Raw genomic sequence first — 22720 nt, forward strand, 5'->3', positions numbered from 1 at the left:
GACCGAATTCCTTCCCTTCTCAGAATGAATGCCCCTGACTCTGTGCTGCCTCTGCTCCCAGGCATGAGCTGTTGGCATATGTGTGTTTCTGGCGCTCGTACCTCTGTTTTCTAAACCCGTCTTCCAGTTTTTAGTGTCAGGATGCTTTGGTGTTTGTTTTGATGTTATTGTTTGTGTGTTTTGTTTTTTAGCTTTGTTTATAATTAAAAATACTTTTTAAAAAGAAATCTACTGGCTAGATTTATTGTTTCAGAAAACTGTTTTTAGAAATTATTTTGTTCGCAAATATTTTCTTTCTCATGCGATGATCAACTGATTTTTGTCTACAAATGTTAGCCTTTCATAATATTTTTTCAATATAGATTCTATTGACTGATTTACTTAGTGTTTTTAAAAGGTACTGAGGATTGAGTTATGTAAATCAGGTGACATAAACATGAAAATTATGTACCTAAATATTTTTGTAATGGTGTCAAATAAATACTTTTTCCTGAAAACATGTATTAAGATTTCTTTCTAAATGTGTACAGAGGATAATCAAGAGCCAGAAGTCTACTCATATTTAAGAGGATAGCATCCAGTTAGTTGATTGAGACAAGAAACAGGAAAAATAATTTTCCCCCTACTAATGCTTTGAAAAATAGTACATATTATTAAATATCCAGTGTCTTTGACATAACTGTGGTGAATTTGAAGAAATGATAACCTGCTTTCAGGATATTTCATTTACATAATCAGGTTTCTTAGCCTCTGAGCAGCTTTATTAATTAATAACTCAAATAAAATATGCTCTGTAGCAGTAATTCACTTGCAGGTCAGCATGGGAAAAGAAAGAAGAAGAAGAAGCATAGCAAGCAAAGCAGCAGCAGAAAAAAAGTCCTTTATTGTGTACAAGCAATCTTTTTACAGTATTGTGAACAAAGAAGGCAGCCTTCCAACATCAATAAATCAGGTCTTTCAGCTAATTAAACATAGCATACAGAAGTTTTACTTTCTAATCAGAAGTGACCCGCTTCTCATGGCTAATCTACTTTTGGCCTGGAGTATGTTGAGCTCTGCTCTTTGTTAAGAACAGATAATAAAAATTTTCTCAGCGCCCTCCTAGCCCACTTGGCAGAACATCCCGTTTGCAGGCAAGTCCTCCCAAGGACAGCAAACATCTCGTTTTCAAGCATGTCTCCTTTGCGAGCAGGCATGTCCGCTGTTACCTATCTATACCTTGACAGAATATCCCGTTTGCAGGCAGACTCCATCAAGGACAGTAATAGTAACACAGTCACATCTGATTCTCTACATCTCCCTCCTTTTGGTTTTGTAAAAGAGCCATATCAGAAGCGAAAAGAGAGGTTTCATGTTTCAGTTGCCTTCGCTTTTTTCAGCGTTGGAAGACTATGTACAAAACAAAACACAAAACAAGAATTATTACAGTGTTAACTAAAGAAGCTGACAACAAGGTAGAAAAATGACTGAAAGGATTTAAATTAGCAATACTTGAAGACAATTTTTGTAAAATGTCAGATCCTGTTAATTCAGGTAATGTCTTACTAAAGGTGTCCATAATAGTTTTTTCTAAATTTATAATTTCTAAAGTTAAATTTTGATGTCCATTTAACCGTCTTTTAACAGTTTTCCAGGAATCACTGGTATTATATGGCACAGGAGTCACACAAATACGAGAAGAATTCCAGTCACACTTCAGTACACTTCTGGTAGCCAAGATAGTCACTTGATCGCCAAGCCAGGAAACATTATGTTGTAAATTGATCACATCTGTAGCCAATTGAGAGTCTAAGTCCTTTTGTTGTTGACACAATAAATGAGCATCTTGATACCATGTTTTCACGAAATTCGCAGTTTGAATGCCTTGATGTAAAGCAATGCCAGCTACTGCAGCAGTGGCAGTTACAGAAGCAACTGCAAAGATTGAAGCTATAACTATTTCTCTTAATCGTCGAGAGCGATGTAACAAAACTTGAAAAGCATTGTACAAATGGGTAACAGACAATGAATCAGACCAAGGACAAGTCAAATTAACAGGCAGCCACAATTCTGTGCGAGCTTTAACAATAACTAAAGAATAATTATTAATTTCTATTAATTCCCAATTAGTTTTATATACACATTGAGTAAGATAACAGTCTATATATGATATTGTTCCCCAAGTTACATTTCATTCCCAGTTTCCAATCATAAGAGAATAAGGGAATTTAACACACATAGAAGCAAAATAAGTCAGATTATTATGTAGATGTACTTCAATAGGAGAGGAACGGGACACATCTAACATGAATTTTTCAGTCCATACAGTGAGTTTCCCAGATACTGCCCATAATTTCCATATATCTCCTTGAATATTGGAAAACTTTATATGCTGTAACATTGGAGGGACCAAAGCATAATGTTGCATTTTAATTGTCTCATTACCCCAAGCATTTATTGTCCCATTATGTCGATGCCATCTTAAAGTACGATTTGACCAACTTTCTATAAATTCAGAATGATCAGGACTCCAATCAACTATAGTGATATTTTGATATTTGACTACTGTTTTAGGGTGATGATCATGGCATTTTTCCCACTCTAAATGAGTTAAAAAGGTTTCAAAATATTTAGCTGAACATAAAGGAAGATGAGCTCTGACAAAGCATTCTTTAGATGATAGGGATGATTGATTAACATATACATCAGAGGTATTAAATCCTCGGGAAGATATCATGACAGTAAAAACAGCAGTAGAATAACTACGATAATTAACTCCCCAAGTATTATAGGAATGAGTGTCATTATGTGCTATAAGAGGCAAACAGAAAGAATGAGCCCCTATGCACAATGGGACTCCTTCAACAGCTACAGTTATATTTGAAATATTATACAAATTTTTATGGAATGGAATATCTTCAATTCCCCCACATATAGGAGCGGGGAAAAAATTAGCATTATTAGTACACACACGAACTTCAGGTTCTCCCCAGGAAACACTGCGCACCAAAGGAGGGTTAGGAACATAGGCCCAATAAGCAAAAGAATGAGCAGAAACTATACTTACCTGGCAATTAATAATGGCAAGCAGAGCTAAAAAAAGATTAACAGGATTTAAAGGCTGATTTGCCTTTTGAAGGGTTTTTTCAGCTTCTTGAGTCAACTTTTTTATCAGTGCCCATGTTGGGGGTCTGCTGTTTTTGTTGCCATCATAGGAGTTCTCTGCATTCAGTTCTCTGCCAGATCCTGAAATTGTCTGACAAATGGGTCGATCATTCTGTAATTTGATAAGTCTTGAAGGTACCCAGAAAGGTGTTTTACCTGTAGAAATAAGAGCAAACCCCCTTCCCATGTGGTGCAACAACCCAGAAATCCATTCTTTATTATCATCCCTGTACCATATAGGTATTTCCGATTTTAGAAATAATGGCTGAGATTTAAATGTTGAGAAATGTTGCTGAGCTGCAGGAACCTTGGAAGCTGACTAGACATTTAAAAAAATTAAAGTTAATAAAGTTTTATGAATTATATTTTGAGGTGAATAAGCCATAGCCATATCCCCCCTTTTTATTTTTAATAAATATATTCTTAACGTACGATTAGCCCTTTCTATAATAGCTTGACCCTGACTATAGTAAGAAATGTCAAATGTATGTGTAATGTCATACTTTTGTAAAAATGAATGTAATTTTTGTGATGTATATGCAGGTGCATTGTCAGTTTTAATTTCTCTAGGAATTCCCATGATAGCAAAACAAGATAATAAATGAGAAATGACTGCATTGGCTTTTTTTTGAAGATAATGCTGTGGCCCATTGAAAATGAGTATGAGTATCAATAGTATGATGTACATATCTTAGTCTTCCAAATGGCTGAATTATAACAACATCCATTTGTCAAAGGGCATTAGGATGGAGTCCCCTTGGATTAACACCAGGAGGACAGTAAGGAATATTAAAAGGAGCACATATGAACAGTTATTTTGTATTTTTTATAAAGTCCTTTAGTGTTTGTATGATGTAAAGCATGTTCTAGATGAGCCTTTTGTAAGGGGAATAATAGTTGATCAATATTTTTATTTATTTATTTATTTTTATGGTCCTGGCAGTTTAGAATGTGTTCTAATATGAGTAAAATATACTGAAATTTGGCCTACTTTTTTGTTGTTATTTATACATGTACTCAGATAGGACATAGAGTCTTATTTTAGGTAAGTAGGGCTCTTTATAAATTTTAAGTAAAGTGTTGTAGTTTTAAAGTTTATTTTTGTTTTTTTTTATTATTATATTATAAATTTTATATAAAAAATTGTTTAAGTTTATTTGAGTAAAAACTAACACAATATGATAACACATCTAAAACATGAAATAAAGAAAGGCTGAAAGCTTTTAGCCTTTTTTTAGAAAAATAGAAAAATGTTTTTGTGTTGTATAATATTAACCTTTATGTAGATAAGGCTCTCATTAACTTAAAAAAATACATTTAAATTGTATCTCAGTGTAAAAAGTAACATAAAACTTTATATATCTTATTGATAATAGGCCCAGTTATAGAACATTAAATGATATAAATACATCTCCAATATGTTATTTTTTTAAGCCTAAAATTACCATGCAACCTTTTGGAGAACAACAGCTTGATATAATTTTTTTTTTATTTTAAACTTTTATCTTAATGACTTATATACCTGGAAAATATGAACACATTTATATACAAAGAAGAGTAATAGTACCATAATTACTATTGATGTTTTTATATTAATTAAGTTTAGCTTTGAAAGAAATAACATATTAGAATATTGCAAAATAACAGTTGTTGCTTAACAATATTTGTATAATCTTTAATTTTTTTAAGATTATTTGTTCAAAAATTTATATATATAGCCAATGTACACAGACCTTTTTTATCACTTACTTAAAACTATATAGGGAACATACATAGTCCTTCCTTATCACTTGTTTAAATCCTTTTATTTACTCACTTTTAGAAACACATTTTTTTTATTAAATCCATACCTAGAACCTATTAATTTTTTTTTGTTAACCCCTTCTTTATTTACACTTTGAAATGATCCTTGTAAATTTTTGAATTATGTAAATTATTTTATTTTAATAAGAGATATTTTGTTATTTGTAGTACACAATTAATCACATTTGTTTATATTATGAAAATATAGTGTCTAAATATTAGGGATGATAAAGAACCATTTATTTACTTATTTATTTATTTATTTATTTATATTATTTACCAACTTAAAAAATTATTAATAATGTAATTTAATGTAATTTAAGGAGTTAAAAGCATTTAATGGTATATTTAACATTTAGCATATTAACCTTGTAAATCAATCATATATTTAACAAAAGTACTCATAAACAAGTAATCTTATATCTAATTAATTTACTAATTTTATCAAAACATTAGACAAGTATAATGAACAGTGTTAGCCATTTTGTTGTTGTTGTTGTTGTTGAAGAAGAAAAGTCCTAGAACCAAAGCACATCAGTCATTAACATGTTAAAGACATCTTATTTTTTATCTGTTTACCCAGTTTAAATTGAACCATTAAAATCAGTGAATTAAAAATATTTTATGAGCGCTCTTTACATATATATCAATCTTTATATCATGTACATGATATATGGACATACGCACAAATAGACATACAACATATAATACAAAGGTGCACACATAACACAATAAAGGCCTTGTAGCTGTTTTAGGTGAAATTTCCATTGTACTGTTTAAATATTCCACAGTTGATCAAAAATAGAACTGATCAGAAAAACATTAACTGAGGTCTGTAGGATCAAAATTATGAGCTCAAAAAATACAGAATCTAGGAAAAAGCAAGAGTCCTAGAAAAAATAATCGGCCGGTAATTAGAAAGTATCATAAAATTGATTTATTTATGTATTTATTTAATTAATTAATTAATAATTTTTTTTTACAATCCCTTTTAAAATGACCTGCTTTTCCACAATTGAAACAAGTTCCTGATTTATTGGGTTTAAGGGCTCCAGCCATGGCTGCAGCAAAAGCAGAAACTTTGATGTTCAATTCCTCCCATTCCAGCACAAGCTTTCACATATTTACTCAATGAAGTGTTTTGCCCTTTTAATGGCCCCAAAATATGCTTACATTCAGGATTTGCATTTTCAAATGCTAATGTTTCCAATAATACCTTTGTTATTTGATCTTGACTCATTGCCCTCATTACAAAAGTACACGGTCTTGCAAGAAAATCAGTGTAAGGTTCAGTAGCCCCTTGTATAGTTTTAGTAAAGGAAGGTTGTGCCTGACCAGTGGGTATCACACATCTCTAAGCTCTTAAGAAAACCTGTCAAACTTGTTGAAGATCTGGATCTGTATATTGAGCCTGCTCTCTATAGGCACGGTAATTACCCTCCCTCATAAACTTATCCTCCATAGGTCCTGGGGGATTTTGAGCTTCATTCTCTCCAGCTTGTTTTTGTGCCTCATCTTCCCATCAACTTCTCAATTGTAACCTCTGAGATCCCTCCAAAACTGTTTTGGCTAATGTCTCCCAATCCAAAGGAATAAGTAATTTAGAAGTTCCCAAATATTCTAACATAACTAACACAAAAGGAGACTGAGGGCCATATTGAAAGGCTGTAGCTTTTAAATCCTATATAAACTTGTATTCCACTGCAGTATAGTGAACATCAATCATTGGGGGATTTTGAAGGTTTTGTTGTGGTGGATCAACAAAACAACCAGAAGGAGCTGCAAGATCATCATCATCATGTATCATAGTAAGAGGAAATGAAAAACATTGTTGTTGTCTACCCTTATCAATTCTATACTCTGTCGTTGGAAAGAGAGAAGCATTAGAAGGAGTAGTAGGTTTAAGAAAAGACCTTTGTTTTTAATTTCATTTTATCCACAAAGACCTCCATAATTTCTTTCATATTGGAGTCACTATCTGAACCTTTTAAATCTTCCTTATCACCCAGATCTGATTTAGGAGAGTCATCTATAGTATCACAAATATCTTTCTTGGGTTCCGTTTTATTAACCTTATTATCAGATTTTGATGTATAAACTTGACTTTCACATAGAGAACCCTTTTTATTATTGCTCTCTAATAATTGTAATGCCTGAGTAATAGCGTTACACAATGTCCAAATCTTTAAAGAAATAACATTTCCAGCCTGATGTTGTTTACAGAGCTCTTTCTGAACCAATTTTCATTCCCCTAAATTTAACTGGACCTTAGTTTGATACTGGAACCAGTGACAATGACATTTTATAATTTTAAATAACTCCTTGAGTCTCTTATGAGATGTTTTCACACCTATGGAATATAATAATCCCTGTAGTAACTCCACATATTGTTCCTTTAAGGACTGGGAGTTTTCCATGTTAGTTCTGAAAGTCCCCCTAAAGTTTTTTTCAACTTGGGGCGATACCTTTCGATATTTGTTAGTTCTGAAAGTCCCCCTAAAGTTTCTTTCAACTTGGGGCGATACCTTTCGATATTTGTTAGTTCTGAAAGTCCCCCTAAAGTTTCTTTCAACTTGGGGCGATACCTTTCGATATTTGTTAGTTCTGAAAGTCCCCCTAAAGTTTCTTTCAACCTGGGGCGATACCTTTCGATATTTGTTAGTTCTGAAAGTCCCCCTAAAGTTTTTTTCAACCTGGGGCGATACCTTTCGATATTTGTTAGTTCTGAAAGTCCCCCTAAAGTTTCTTTCAACCTGGGGCGATACCTTTCGATATTTGTTAGTTCTGAGAGTCGCCCTAAAGTTTCTTTCAACTTGGGGCGAAACCTTTCGATATTTGTTAGTTCTGAAAGTCCCCCTAAAGTTTCTTTCAACTTGGGGCGATACCTTTCAATATATTTTTTAATCCCGAAAGTCCCCCTTTCGTTTTATTAACCCGGGGTGCTTACCCTTTCGGTGCTGGATCCTGCCGACTACGCCAAATGTAGCAGTAATTCACTTGCAGGTCAGCATGGGAAAAGAAAGAAGAAGAAGAAGCATAGCAAGCAAAGCAGGAGCAGAAAAAAAGTCCTTTATTGTGTACAAGCAATCTTTTTATAGTATTGTGAACACAGAAGGCAGCCTTCCAACATCAATAAATCAGGTCTTTCAGCTAATTAAACATAGCATACAGAAGTTTTACTTTCTAATCAGAAGTGACCCGCTTCTCATGGCTAATCTACTTTTGGCCTGGAGTATGTTGAGCTCTGCTCTTTGTTAAGAACAGATAATAAAAATTTTCTCAGCGCCCTCCTAGCCCACTTGGCAGAACATCCCGTTTGCAGGCAAGTCCTCCCAAGGACAGCAAACATCTCGTTTTCAAGCATGTCCGCTGTTACCTTATCTAAACCTTGAAGGAGCCTCTCCTTTGCGAGCAGGCATGTCCGCTGTTACCTATCTATACCTTGACAAAATATCCCGTTTGCAGGCAGACTCCATCAAGGACAGTAATAGTAACACAGTCACATCTGATTCTCTACAATGCTCTGCAAGGAGAATCATTTTGGCACAGGTGGACTCAAAAGAGCAGACGTACATTAAGGCCTGTCAGAAGGAGGAGCACATAAAAGCAATTGAAAAACTATCTTAACCACTTCAAGTTTGTAATTCACCAATGTTAAGTATTATGCACATTGTTGTGCAACTAGTCTCCAGAATTTTTTCACTTGCTAAACTGAAACTATATCCATTAAACAAAAACTTCCCATTTTCTCCTTCCCCCAGACTTGATAACTAACACTATTTCTCTGAATTTGACCACTCTGTACCATATGTACGTGAACTCATTTAACAGTATTTTTTGTGACTGGTTTGTTTCCCTTAGTATAGTGTACTTAGTAGTTATCCACAAAGCACACGTCAAATTTTCCTTCTCTTTTAAAGCTGAATAATATTCCATTGTATGTATATTCCATATTTTGTTTACCTGTTGATGGATACTTGGGTTGTGTTACCTTTTGGCTATTGTGAATAATATTTCTATGAACGTGGGTCTTCAAAAATCTTTTCAAGATCCCGCTTTCAGTTCTTTTGGATATGTTCCTAGAACTGGAATTGCTGGATCATGTAGTAATTTTATTTTTATTTCTTTGAGAAACAACCATTTTGCATTCTCACCAATTGCATAGGGTTCTGACTTCTCCACATTTTAACACTTGTTACTTCCTGCTTTTTAGACAGTACTGATCCTTATGGGTGTGAGATGATAATCTCATAATGATTTTGGTTGCATTTCCCAGAGGATTAGTGATGTTGATCATCTTTTGATATGTTTGTTGATATTTATATATCTTCTTTGAAGAGATGTCTATTCAAAGCCTTTTCCTATTTTTTGATCAGACTGATTCTTTGTTGAGTAGTAGATCTATAAATATTCTACAATTAAACCCCTAATCAGGTATATTATTTGCAAGCGCCTCCCATTCCATAAGTTGCCTTTTCACTGTTGATTATATTCTTTGATGCACAGATTTTGATGTAGTCCATTTTATCTACTTTTACTTGTTTGTGCTTTTGGTAGCGTAACCAAGAAATCATTGTTAAACCCTGTGTCATGAAGCTTTTCATGTTTTGTTCTAAGATTTTTGTAACTTTAGGTCTTATGTTTAGGTCTTGGACACATTTTAAGTTTTGTATGTGGTGTCAAGTAGGGGCCATACTTCATGCTTTTGCATGTGGATATACTCACTTTTGTTGAAGAGATTGTTCTAAAGGCATGCATTTCAATCAACTTTTAAAATCTAGTTTGGCTTTTGTTTCTAATTTGTTAAAGATACATTTTTTTCCATTTAGCCTTTGCTGGTTTCTTGTAAAGCAATTTATGGGGGAACACTAGACAAAGCACTGCTGAGAAGAGCAGAACAGAGCTGGTAATGTTATGTACCCACCAGAGGTGGGCAGTTGCCAAGTACCCATAGTTTGGGAGGGCGTGAGTGGGAAGTTTATCCATTTGTCCATCCATCCATTAAGTCACAACCACATTTCATAGATAAAGTTCAGGGAGGTACAGTTGTCTTTGTGGTTGTGAAACTCAAACCTCATCAGTCTGACTTCACTGACTTCATACATCTTTGTTCTTCACAAATCATGCCAGATTCTTAATTCTTCTAGTGCACCTTTAGTAGGCTTAATGGTACCAAGCTCTTCACTGCTACATGCTTATCAGACGCCATTCATTTAGTGTTCATACCCCATAGATGTAAAGCTTAAGCATAAACTGGCAATTGGTTGAATCGGAGAAGGCAGCCATTCCTTTCCAGATGTTTTAATGGCGCCCTCTTGTGACAATAGTTGTCCTTAGGGCATAAATAGTTTGCTTAGAGGGAAGGAGGGCCAACTATGTTCTTTCACTGGGTTAGCCCTGAAACATGCTTTTTGTGGTACTTGGTCCTTACTCTAGTTTACTGAAATACAGAGGGATTAAACAAGGTTAAGAGATTTGTTCAGCTTCACCCGAGAAATTTAAATCCGGACTTTGAGTCCAAAACCCTTTCCTTAGAGTACATTCCAGATTACATTCCTATGTTAAAACAATTCAATAGTAGGATTTATTTAAGAATGTCTTATTTTAGCTTATCCTTATTTATTTTTTCAGTGAATATTTTTGAGGATGGTGTTTACAAATGATGCAAAAATCATGAACATGTATCTGAGATATATCTAAGAACATATGGGAGAATTTCATTCTTTCCTATGGAAATGGCATTTGGGATAAATTCTGAAGCAAAACTAAAACTTGAGAAGGTTTTGGAGGAGACAGACCAATTTTCTGAGGCCTCCACTACCTTCTTTTCCCTGTCTGGAATGCATCCTCCCTTGGTATCTTTAGGGTGCACGCTCTCCTTGCTGCGGGTCTTCCCTGACCAGCCTGGTAAGTTTAGCTTAGTGTAGAACACTTGCCTAGCATTCATGAGACCAAGTTCCATCCCCAGCACTGGCAGAAAAACAGTTGCCCTTGGCCTGGGTTTCATCACACACACACACACACACACACACACACACACACACACACCCCAAGTGAAATGGCAACCTTCTTTTGCCACAATCCCTGTTCTCCTCCATCCCTTGCATTATCTCCATAGCACTTGTCTCTAACCAAATTTAAGCTTTATGAAGGCAGAGATTTGAGTCTGGTTGTTCTTTGAGTTACCCCCAACACCTAGAACAGTGCTTAGCATGCTGATACACTATAAATATTTGCTTAATGAAAATTCTAAACAGTATTTGATTAAAAGCTACATTTTTTTGAGCACAGCAAGAAAGAAACAGATCCTCACTTGCATTTTAGAAAGATTAAACCAGACACAGTATTTGGGTTGTACACTGAAGTCAGAGATTGGCAAGGTTAAATGCCTCACAGGGGCAGGCAGAAGTGTGGATCCAAATGAGTGCAGTCAATAAATACAATAGTGAGTGAGTGGTAGGATTTATGGTTGCACATCTGTTCAAAGGAATTGAAATAAAACAACAACAACAACAAAAAATCTGCCAGGAAGATTTGGCTCTCTGGCTACCTGTGTGACTAAGTTGAGGAACTGTTCCAGATCAGATCTGCATTGTAACAGAATCACCAGGAATGCCCTGTGCTGCTGGGTGGGGCTGGGGAGCATGGAAGGGCAGGACTGGAACTAAGTGTCCCAGATAGAAAAGGCTGCTTTCCAAGTGAGAGGTCCTAAAGTGTAGTCGTGAAAGCACAGAAGACAAAAAGGATTTAAATTATTTTCTGAGGTAGAAACAGGTGACAATGAAGTCTGTTTTTGTTGTTGTTGTTGTTTTTAAGTGATGATGAAGCTTCTTAAAACAAGCAGGGAAATGTAATGTTTATGAAAAAAAAGTCATAAATTTTTGTTATAAATCAAATTAAATTTTGTTTTTTATAAATCAAATTAAATCTGAGTCCCCAATGTGGGCCACCTAACAGGGGGTTCAAATTCAGTCCTTCCCTGAAGTTATACAAGATCCAGGGAAATAGTCTGGTCCCTGGAAAATACAAGAGGGACTTTGTTGTCTTCATTCCATCGTAGTCACTGTTGAACTCCATAGCAATGGACCCTGAGGTGTCCTTTGAAGACATACAGCACTGCAGATCCTTAATTTTGGCCTGAGTAGTAGTTTCTGTAACTGAAGTTCAGTGCCTGGAGTCCAGCCTGTCTTACACTCCATTCCTCTTATATCTCAATAGAGCGAGGTTCACATCCCTCCTGTTCTCAGAGCATACTGATTTATGTTTCTCTTCCCCTGCACCCATTTTTTTCACTTTATTCATTTAATTAAATGGATTTTATTGTAATGGCTGGAAACAAAGTAAAACATACAAATGTGCCTGAAAAAAATATAAACAATATTCTATCTTTAAAAAAATCAGAGCATTTACAATGTTTAAAAATAAATCAAATGATCTATTTTAAACATTTAAAAGTTCTTCAGCTTGGTCATCATTGAATATTATGTTAAATTCATTTTGGTCATACAGTTGAATGCATCTTCACTATCAGGGAATTTCCTTTCTCTAGGACTCAGACTTGTGGGGAAAGAGCTAGGAGAGTGGTTTGATTGCAAGCAGCAGGTTTTCTATCCTACAATACACTTATGTGAACACAAAGACTTAGGAAAATAGGTGAACAAAATTCAGATCACTGGAAAGAATTTTTCAACTTCTCCTCATAGCTCAGTTTTCCTCATTTGGAAACACTGTTGTGAAGATTGGTTTAGATACACGTGTTCAGCGCAGTGCTTGTAACAACGACCACTTAATAATGTAGACCTTTGCCATTTTTTATCTCTGTAATTATCCTTCTCTAACTAGAACATGTTCCTTTTGAGGAAATGACTTTCCACAGCTCATCTAGCCAAATGACTCAAGAGAGCTGCCATTTTAGGATGAAGACTGAATTGCATAGCCACAGTGACAGAGCTGCTAATGGTACCCCGTTCCCTTGCCATAGGTACTTATTAGGCAAGGGCTGAGCACATGTCCCTAGCCATGAATACATGTAAACTATTAAGTGCTGGGAAGGAAAACGATAGGGGGATTTGAGTGTCCAAGAAGCTGAGTCTAAGGTTATTGAACCTTGGACAAGGCTGTTTTTTTTTTTCCATTTTAGGCCTTAGATTTTTCTCTTCTATACAATGAAAGGACTGCTATGGGGCTCCAGAGGGCCACATCTTGACTTCACAGGCTGTTTACAGGATTCCTGTTGGCCCTGCAGAAGGGTCAGAGAGTGCAAGATTCTGTTGTAGCTGCTGTACATGTCAAAGCACACCTGCTAGTTTCTTTGCATCTTTGTCACTCACATAGAAAGTAAAGACAGTTCCAAGAAATTGCCAACTGAATGCTAGCAGAAATCTGGAGGCTACTTTTATGGTTTGGGTATGAGCTGTTCCAAAACAGACAGCTCATGTGACAATGCAAGTAAATGTTCAGAGGTGAAATGATGAGATTATGAGAGCTGTAAATATGTGGATTTAGTCAATAAAATGGATTGATAATTTGAATGGACTACTGGGTGGTAGCTGTAGGCAGATGGGGCATGGCTAGAGGAAGTAGGTCATTGGGGCATTGCTCTTGGGGAATATATTTTGTCCCTGGCTCCTTGCTCTGTCTCTGCTTCTGATGGCCATGAACTGAGCAACTTTCGCTCTTCTGCCTCTCTCTGGCCCAGAACAATGGAGTCAGCTGACCATGAATTGCACCTCTGAAAGCATGAACCCCAAATAAGCTTTTCCTCCTGTAAATCGTTATTAGGTATTTTGATCACAGCAATAGAAAGCTGACTAAAACAGCTACTAAAAGTTTGCAATTATGAAAATACACAGGGCTCTGAAAACCAAGTTGCCTTCTTGGGTTGTTGCCTATGTTTGACATCAAAGTCTGATCTGAAATTTGTATAAATATATTTTAGTGTGGACCTAAGCGTGTTTGACCATAGGGTTCTATTTCAGACATCTTGCTGTCGTTATTTTAAAAAAATTCTTCTCTATAAAATTTTTGGTCACAGGAGTTTTGGATAAGAGACTGTAGACCTGTCCTATTACCTTTATCCAGTGCTCACAGGGACAAGAGATTTCCTCTGTGTGATCTCATAGTCTTAAAAGCTATGTGATACTGGCCTGGCAGGTATCATCCTTATTTTACTATGTTTAGCGGTTTTGTTTACCACATTAAGATATCTTATCAGATAAAATATATTAAAAAATATGGCTGAATGTGGATGAGTGGAGATTAAAAAAAAAAGGATGGTGTGACAAAATAAAAAGCCTGTAAATGCTGGGCATTGCAGCACAAACCTGTAATCTCAGTGATTCAGGAGGCAGAGGGAGGAGGATACATGTTTGAGGCCAGCCTGGACAACTTAGTGTAAGACTCTGTCTCAAAATTACGAGGGTTGAGAATGTAGGTTGTAGAATACCCTTGGATTCAACCCCCAGTACTGGCAACAAAGAAAGAAAGGGAGGGAGAGGAAGGAAGAAAGAAATGAAGGAAATGAAGACTGTAGGTTGAACAGGAGGAACAACACACATATTTTAGGCACTCCTTTGGTTGATACACAGTATGAGGTACTGTTGGAGATAAGGAAATGCAAGACCAGGCTTGGAGGAGTTTGCAAAGAAGAGTATTTAGAAGTACTGACAGATATTAGCTTGGCTCAAAGCATTAAATTAATTCTATTGCTTTCTCCGCTGGATACAGGATATACCTCATGAACATCAACATGGACAGAAAATGACAGTGGTTCAGAAACACTTTTCAAATTTGTAACAAGAAATATAATTTCTAAAAGAAACAGATTGTCCCCAGTTGAATACTAGTCTTATTATTCAAGCCACAGAACTGGACTTGGACCTGTGTGTAATCTAGGGGGTGATATATAGAAGCACACAACCAATGGGAGGTGCTGTTACTCTGAGAGCCATCTAAGGAAAGGAAGGTTTTCTAAACTTCCAAAAAAAGTTGTTTTACCAGCATTGGGGTTACTATTACTGTGCCTAGACGAAAATGCACCTTTTAAAGGCACACTCAAACTTTGCTGACGGGACTGCAAATTGGAACAACCACTCTGGAAAACAGTATGGAGATTGCTCAGAAAAACTTGGAATGGAACCACTATTTGACTCAGCTATCCCACTTCTCATTTTACACCCAGCATATTAAAATCAGCATATTAAATAAAATCAGCATGTCACAGCATGTCACCTAGGTGCCCTTCAACAGATGAATGGATAAAGAAATTTTGGTATATACACATTGGTAGAAGAATGAAATCATGGCACTTGCCAGTAAATGGATGGAACTGGAGAATATTATGCTAAGTCAAATAAGCCAATTCCCCCAAACCAAAGGCCAATGTTTTCTCTGACATGCAGATACTAATTCCCAATTCGAGGAGGAGGGTGGGTAGGGAAGAACAGATACTTTGAATTAGAGGGAAGTTAAAAGCGGGTAGGGGGTATGGGGGTAATAATAATAGAATGAATTGGCTATTACCACCCTATGTGCATATATGTTTACATGGCCTGTAGAACTCTGCATTATGTACAACCAGACGAATGGGAAAGTATACTCCATTTATGTATGATTTGTCAAAATGCATTGCCATGTACAGTTAAGTAGAATAAAAAAAATACCCTTTTCTTCTCAGTGCAAGTGAGAAGAAATGGGGGCAATACAAAGTACAGCTCAGGATTTATTCCCAAAGGCACAGGGAACTAGGAGAAAGTAGCCAAAGGTAGGCTTGCTTGCCTTTTAGAGCAGGTGAGACAAATGTTCACAGGTCAATTGAAAAATCTAACTTGTTTGACAAGCAGATGCTTTGTTTTCAAGAGGCATACTGCCAGATAGGGAAAAGAATTCTGTAAAACCAAAAGGGCATCTGTGACCCATGCTATAACAGAAGACTAAGGATGTTTGACCACAGTAATTCCACAATTTGGAAGTAACTATTGCTTCTGGCAAATGACTTATTTCCCTATGCATACGTAATGGAAAAAATATGTGCATTTCACAAAAAATGGGGTCATCCTGCTCTTTTCAACCACAGGTATATCTGACACAACAGTAAGCTGTGTCATTCTCTTTGGTTTGGTACTTGCACTAGCCACCCATGAATTTTGCAGGTATTAATATGCTTTTTAAAATGCAAACAACTGTCACTTAAACACTAGAGGCAAATGTAGGCCTCAGCCTCCTGTCTTGCCGAGGGGTCTGGCTGTGACTGTGTGTTGCTGCAGGAGGACTTTCTGTCTCACGGGGCAGACTCCACGTCTATCTGCAGTGCATTCAGCTCAACAACCCAACGCAGCACGTGGCCGCGCTGCAGACTATGGGGCTCACTGCAGGAAGGTTCTGAAAGCCTTCACCAGCATCCTGGAGAAGGTCGGAGATCATCAGTTCCTCCTCTACTCGGGCAGATCCACATCAATGCCCTCTCAGCAGGGGCACCTGGTAGTGGTGGCTGCCAAAAAGCTAGTAAACCAGCTCCAGGTGGCTCCCAAGACGCAATTGGGTGAGATGGTCCTCTGGGTGGTGTATGTCTCAGACCCCATCAACCCCTAAATTCTCAAAAGCAAAGCCGCTAAGGAGCTGAAGGCACTCCAGGACTTGGCCCCGAAGGAGATGCTGGAGCTCTTCGAGATGCCCGCCGTTGAGCTGCTTCCGGACTACCAGCGCCTCTGGGTGCAGCTGTTTTGCCCAGTGGTGGAAATGAAGATCACCAGACGCCCACAGGCCATCAGGCTTGACCCTGCACCTGAGACTCTAATACATGCTCTCCTGTTCGCCAGCCCCTCTGCTCAGTCCCTCCTTGAGCCACAGAATCGAGACCAGCTGGAAGCCAAACTCAACTATGAAGACCACTGCTTCAGCAACCACACCACCATGCACACCAAGAACCTGTGGCCCGCCCAGCTGTCCTTGGTGCAGCAGATCCTGCAGCACTCTGACCTGTGGAGGCTGATCCCCCAGAAGCAGGCTGCAAGGGCCTGATGAAGGTGGGCGCTCAGGGCATCCTTCAGGGCATGATGCTCAGCTTTGGGGGGGCTGCAGTTCATGGAGAACCACCTGCAGTTCCAGGGTGACCCGGACGTGCTGCACAACAGCACGGCATCCGCTACAAGAACTATCACATCGACCTGACCGACGCCGAGGGCAAGCCCTACCTGCACGTGTCTGTGAAGTCCCGCAGCCAGCCCGTCAAGATCTTCGCCTATGAGGCGCGCTGCCTGGACAACCCAGTGGAGCTGACCTCGGCCTGCGGGAGCCACACCTTCTCAGTCATGGTAACATAGCCCATCAGGCCGCTGCTCCTCATCTCCACTGACCTCACACACCTGCAGGACCTGCGGCACACGCTGCACCTCAAGGCCATTCTGGCCCTCAATGAGCACATGGCCCAGCAGGACCCAGGGCTGCCCTTCCTCTTCTGGTTCAGCGTGGCCTCCTTCATCACCCTCTTCCACCTCTTCCTCTTCAAGCTCATCTACAACGAGTACTGCCCCTCTTCAGGAGCAAGGAAGACCCCAGTGTCTGAGAAACTGCGAGTCCTGCTTTCTGCCACTGTTGCATAAGACACCATCTGCTGCTACAGACAAGGGATCCTTTGGAAGCACCTACCCTTTGTGCCTGTCGGGGACAGTGACTCAGAATTGCTTATAGATGCCTGCTTGCATTGGAAGGAATAAGTGTCCCCGTGGGGAGGGAGGGGCCAGTGGACCTGTAAGCCTTCCACTCAATAAAGTGAACCTGTGCAGAGCGTAAAAAATATATATATATATATATTGTTTTCTAGTGACTATGGTAGAGGAGTCTTAACTCAGAAAAACATCAACTAGCAAGTAAAAATGGTCTAATTCCATTGACTAATCTCCCTTACCCTGAGTGCTTTCTAGTACTTTAGGTGCTGGGTTACCTTGACACTTAACACTCTCCCTTCTTTTGGTTCAATAGAATTGAGTTCAGACTGTCTTCCCTACTAAAATAGTCTTCAATAAAGTCTTCCTTAACTTTTTAACTAGTCCAATGGAAGGAAATAAAAAGATTCTATGAATGGTAAAGACTTAGAAAGAAAACACTTTGAATATTATGTTGTATGTCAATGAGAGAAACAAAAACAAGATAAAAACCCATATAGCATTTTTGGCAGGAAGTTTTGGTAAAGTGGTTTCTATAAAATGGCAGAAGAGCAAGGGATGGATATAGGAGGATATAAGTCATAGCGATAGGGTTGGAGGTAGGTGGTCCAGCCTTTTTATGATCTGCCTTCCCTATTAACCTTGAAGGGAATGTAGATGACTTGTAAAAGTTCTAAAAAATTGTCTTTTTTATAAGAATAAGAATGGTTTAGAGAGTAGGTGTGTTATCTTATGATCTTTCCTCCTCCACCCATCTTGCTCAGAAGTAAGAGTAGACATTTGAAAACATAAAGTGAAAGGAGATAAGTCAAAAGAGTTTCATGTTAGGACAGATCTACATAGTTAACTTCATGCCCCAAAGAAGGAGTAGTGGTACAGTTATTTTTACAAGTCAAGTATCAATTGTTCTGTGTAATAAAATAGAAATTGTTATTTAAGATTAAGAATAACAAAATAACAAGAACTAGGAGAAATCATCAATGTATATTTATCAATGTACTGAAAGAATTTTATAAAAGAGTATAACTGCATGTCTAAAATAGGTTTTACTTGTGTTCTAAAATTATTAATATTTCTTACAATTAGTAATATAAAAAGTAAAGATTGGCTAGGTCTCCTGAGAATTTTCTAAATTTATTTTGCAAGGAAGAACACCTGTAATTGTATTTTATGTCTAATTTGTCTGTATTTAACAAGCCACAATATTTTATTTAATGTTTATTCTCTCAAAGAAATCTCACTTAGATGAATATGCTAGAAGAATTTTTTAAATGCAGTTTGAGTTTATACATGCAATGTCTTTCTATGGCAATATCAACCAGTGTTAATTTATATTTAATTAAAATAATTACATAATGTTCTGCATTCAGGATATGTTCAAAATATCAATTAAGTGACCAGAACTGAGAAATATAAGCAACTGGGCAACCTCTTCATTATGGTAATATTATAATCATACAGATATCACATATTTTCATTTGATGATGTAATTTTCCAGTGTAGGACTTCTCAGCTGTTGTGTTTTCTCTGATGTATGATATTGTATTTTTTAAATTCTATGTAGAAAAGTAAAAAATGAATTATAACTTCTTAACCAATATCAATGATTCATGATCAATCATTTTGTGTTTCATTTGATGACAGCATTGCACTGTGTATTCTTGTAGAATTATATCCTGTAATGCAACCATAAGAATATTAGACTTGGAATTATTGTAAAGGAATCAACAGATCATACTCCAATGCACAATGATTTATTTCAATAGTACTGTTAGGATTGCAAAGCTTGCAAAAATATTCAGTAAAATTCTCAATCCATGATGAAAAAATAACTTGCCTGGAACAGAAAAGAATTTCCAGGAGAACAAAACTATTTAATGTATTTTATAGGTAATTATTCTTTGTTGAGTCACAATTACAATGTTGATGATTGTTTTCACTAGCAAGTTTTGATAGAAAGTACACAGGCATTCAGAAAAATGCATTATTTTGACTAAGTCCTTTTTTTCCTCTTTGCAGATTTGATCATAGTTGATAAAACTTTACCTGCATTTTAGGGTTTCTGGGAGATTTAATTGTTTAGAACTGGCTGGTGATATATTTGTAAGTTTTCTGTTTTAAGACTTCCTATAGTCTATTAATTAGTTTTTCACATAGCTCTACAAGATGCAGACATTAAATTTGATGTAATATTTATAGGTTTATGGTAGATGAATCAGTCAATACAAGTATTTTTTGAATGACAGTACCTATAATTTAACTTTTCTTCTTCTTCTTCTTCTCCCTTCCTCAATCACATTTATTTTTTTCTTTCCTGGCATATGTTTCTGCATACTTTATGAACACATCTTTATTTTTAGTGTGAAATTTAAAGTAATATTTCACATTTTTTTATTCCTCAAAATTTTCTGATTGAGACCTTCTTTTATCACAATAAAATTATTTGTCCATCAGTTTTAGAATGTTTTTCAACATATATTCTCTCATTTTACAACTTCACATACATATATGATGGAGCTATCCCAGATGGAATTTGCCCTAAAAGGAAACTTCAAATAATTATTGAAGTACTTTACCCTTTTGCTGTGGAAAAAGAAAGATGTGTATGCTTTTATCACTTTTGAGTATATATGACCTTAGTTATTAGTTTTTCTAATAAAATATTTGTTATTCTGTGAATGGAAATTGTGAAATCCCTCAAAGGTATATCACATAGTTTTACTGCCGACCCCTCCTTACACTCACTGGTCTTCCTCAACAAGGGAAAGCATGAGGTGCCTGAGGGATGAAGTGTATTATGTTGCTAAATATGTGTAATTCATCCTTATGCTTTTTATGCTTGGAACACAGCTTGCCTTCAGGGCACAGACATGCTGTGTAATGTCATGCAAGACATTCTGCCATTTTGGATGATTGTCCACAGTTATTTACCAGAGACTGGATCAATATTTTTTTTTTCTAATTCTGAGGTAAAAGTTAGTAACTTTTAAACTAGGAACAATGATTTATGCCAGTAAGGCCTATGAAATGGTTATTTTTATCTGTCTTATTTTATCTCTTTATTGATTCAGAACATAGGTGGAGAATAGTGTGACTTTAAAACTTGAAACTTTCATTTTATAATATATCCCAGGCAATTGCAAAACAATATATGTGCTGCTTAGTTAGTTGGTTAGTTAGTTAGTTAGTTTGTTTGTTTTTCTGGCCAAGGTACAAGGTAACAGGCATAAAACAGAGACCTTGACAGGGTCTTAAAGGGAAGGATTCTTAAAGGGTAGCTTATACATTAAATCATCTTCAGAATATTAGTGATAAAAAATATGTCTGAGTGGTTTTCAACCCATAGACTAAAGTATAACATAAATGAACTTTGCAACAATTTTGTCACTTAAGTAACACTGATTTGTGTACAAAAGAGTAAATAACTACAGTTACGAGTAGTATTCATGGAGGAGCAAATATGTGAGCCACAAGACAGAGGAGGCTATAGAACTAATAAACACCCTGGGAAAAAGCTTCCAGTAAGGCATGCATCACCTTTGGCAAAGAATTTTTCATGTCTCCTCAGCTGATATAAACAATTTCAATAAAATATGAGAATTTAGGGCTGGGGATGTGGCTCAAGCGGTAGCACGCTAGCCTGGCATGCGTGTGGCCTGGGTTCAATCCTCAGCACCACATACAAACAAAGATGTTGTGTCTGCCGAAAACTAAAAAATAAATATTAAAAAAATTCTCTCTCTCTCTCTCTCTCTCTCTCTCTCTCTCTCTCTCTCTTTAAAAAAATATGAGAATTTATAAAATTCTGTGAGGGATATGATTTCTCAATGAAGATTTAGAATAATAGGTCCAGAAGAGATAATTGTTTTAGTCTGATCAGTTAAAGTGCCACAATACCAATTCTTCCTGATCCTGGGCCCAGAAACCCATTCCTTCTGTGTGTTGTAGTTGCATTCACAATTCCTAGCTAATTCCACATCTCTCATTATAAGAAATAATGTCAGCACTATTGTTAATCACAAATTCATGTGTCAATTTTATAATTCCTGTCTAATTTCATCTCTCTTATTAGAGTAATGATCACAGCGCTATTATTAATCACAAAAACACTTCTTTGAAACTAGTTTGTATTGAAGCAAAAAAAATGTTCCTACTTATGTAAGTACATTTTGGGTAGTTATATGTCATTACTAATATCATGCTGCATCACGATACATTAAGTCACCAAAACTCCTGGCTTGCAATGACACTCCCAAATGACCTTACTTGGCTGTAGTTGTGAAGTGTGCAAGTGCAAATATTGCCTGCAATATGAAGAAAAGTGTGAACAATGGTTTATTTTTAATGCAATGCTATATTAATAATTGGAATTTTTAAAAGTAGAGGACAACACATTCTTCAATTCTTTAGGCAATAAATGCTGCCTTCTAGAATGTAATCTTTTTCAATACTGACCACAACTCTGACATTTATGCACCACTCCTATTTCTGCAGGAAATACTCTTTCCTCAACTGGCATGCCAAAGTCCAACCTACAGATCATGATATTTCCCCATGGTTCAGAGAAAAATATGACATTAATCATAAGGGTCTATAGGTAGTGAGAAGCAAAGATCTTATAAACCATAAGAAGTGACAGATATGCCCTCTTTCACAGGACTACTTGACATATGGCAGGGAACCTCAAAAACAGGTAAACTGACTATCATGCATGCCACTGGTGTGGACCCATAATAACAATGATACTGTCACAATACATTGTGTTAGAATCCCTGTACACTGGAATGTAAGGAAAAAATAAGGGCAAGAATTAGGAACTGTTAATCCAAGTTGATTTATGGACTCTAAATCAGAGAATGGTTCTGGCCCATGTCTAAAATGACTGAATATAACCCTATATCACAGTTATCACTATTCCAGTGGACCGATTTCAAGGCATCTTATGAAATGTATAAAATACTAGATAATAGGAGATATCTACTTTTCAGGACATAATTTGGAAATTCTAATCCACTGGTTTGGGGCTCAGGGTTCTTTTGGTATCTGATCAACCCCATATTGGTGTGATTTAGAGAAGGATTTTCAAAATCATCCTAAAGGAAAGAAATAGC

The 22720-nt window shown here is 36.6% G+C and overlaps 1 pseudogene; it reads left to right on the forward strand.

Annotated features, from left to right (window-relative positions):
- Positions 1-1877: 1877 nt before the first annotated feature.
- On the forward strand, positions 1878-17574 carry LOC143388447 (uncharacterized protein KIAA2013 pseudogene; annotated as a pseudogene).
- The last annotated feature ends 5146 nt before the right edge of the window (positions 17575-22720 follow it).

This window comes from Callospermophilus lateralis, unplaced genomic scaffold (genome assembly GCF_048772815.1).
Source record: "Callospermophilus lateralis isolate mCalLat2 unplaced genomic scaffold, mCalLat2.hap1 Scaffold_105, whole genome shotgun sequence".
Lineage (NCBI taxonomy): Eukaryota > Metazoa > Chordata > Mammalia > Rodentia > Sciuridae > Callospermophilus > Callospermophilus lateralis.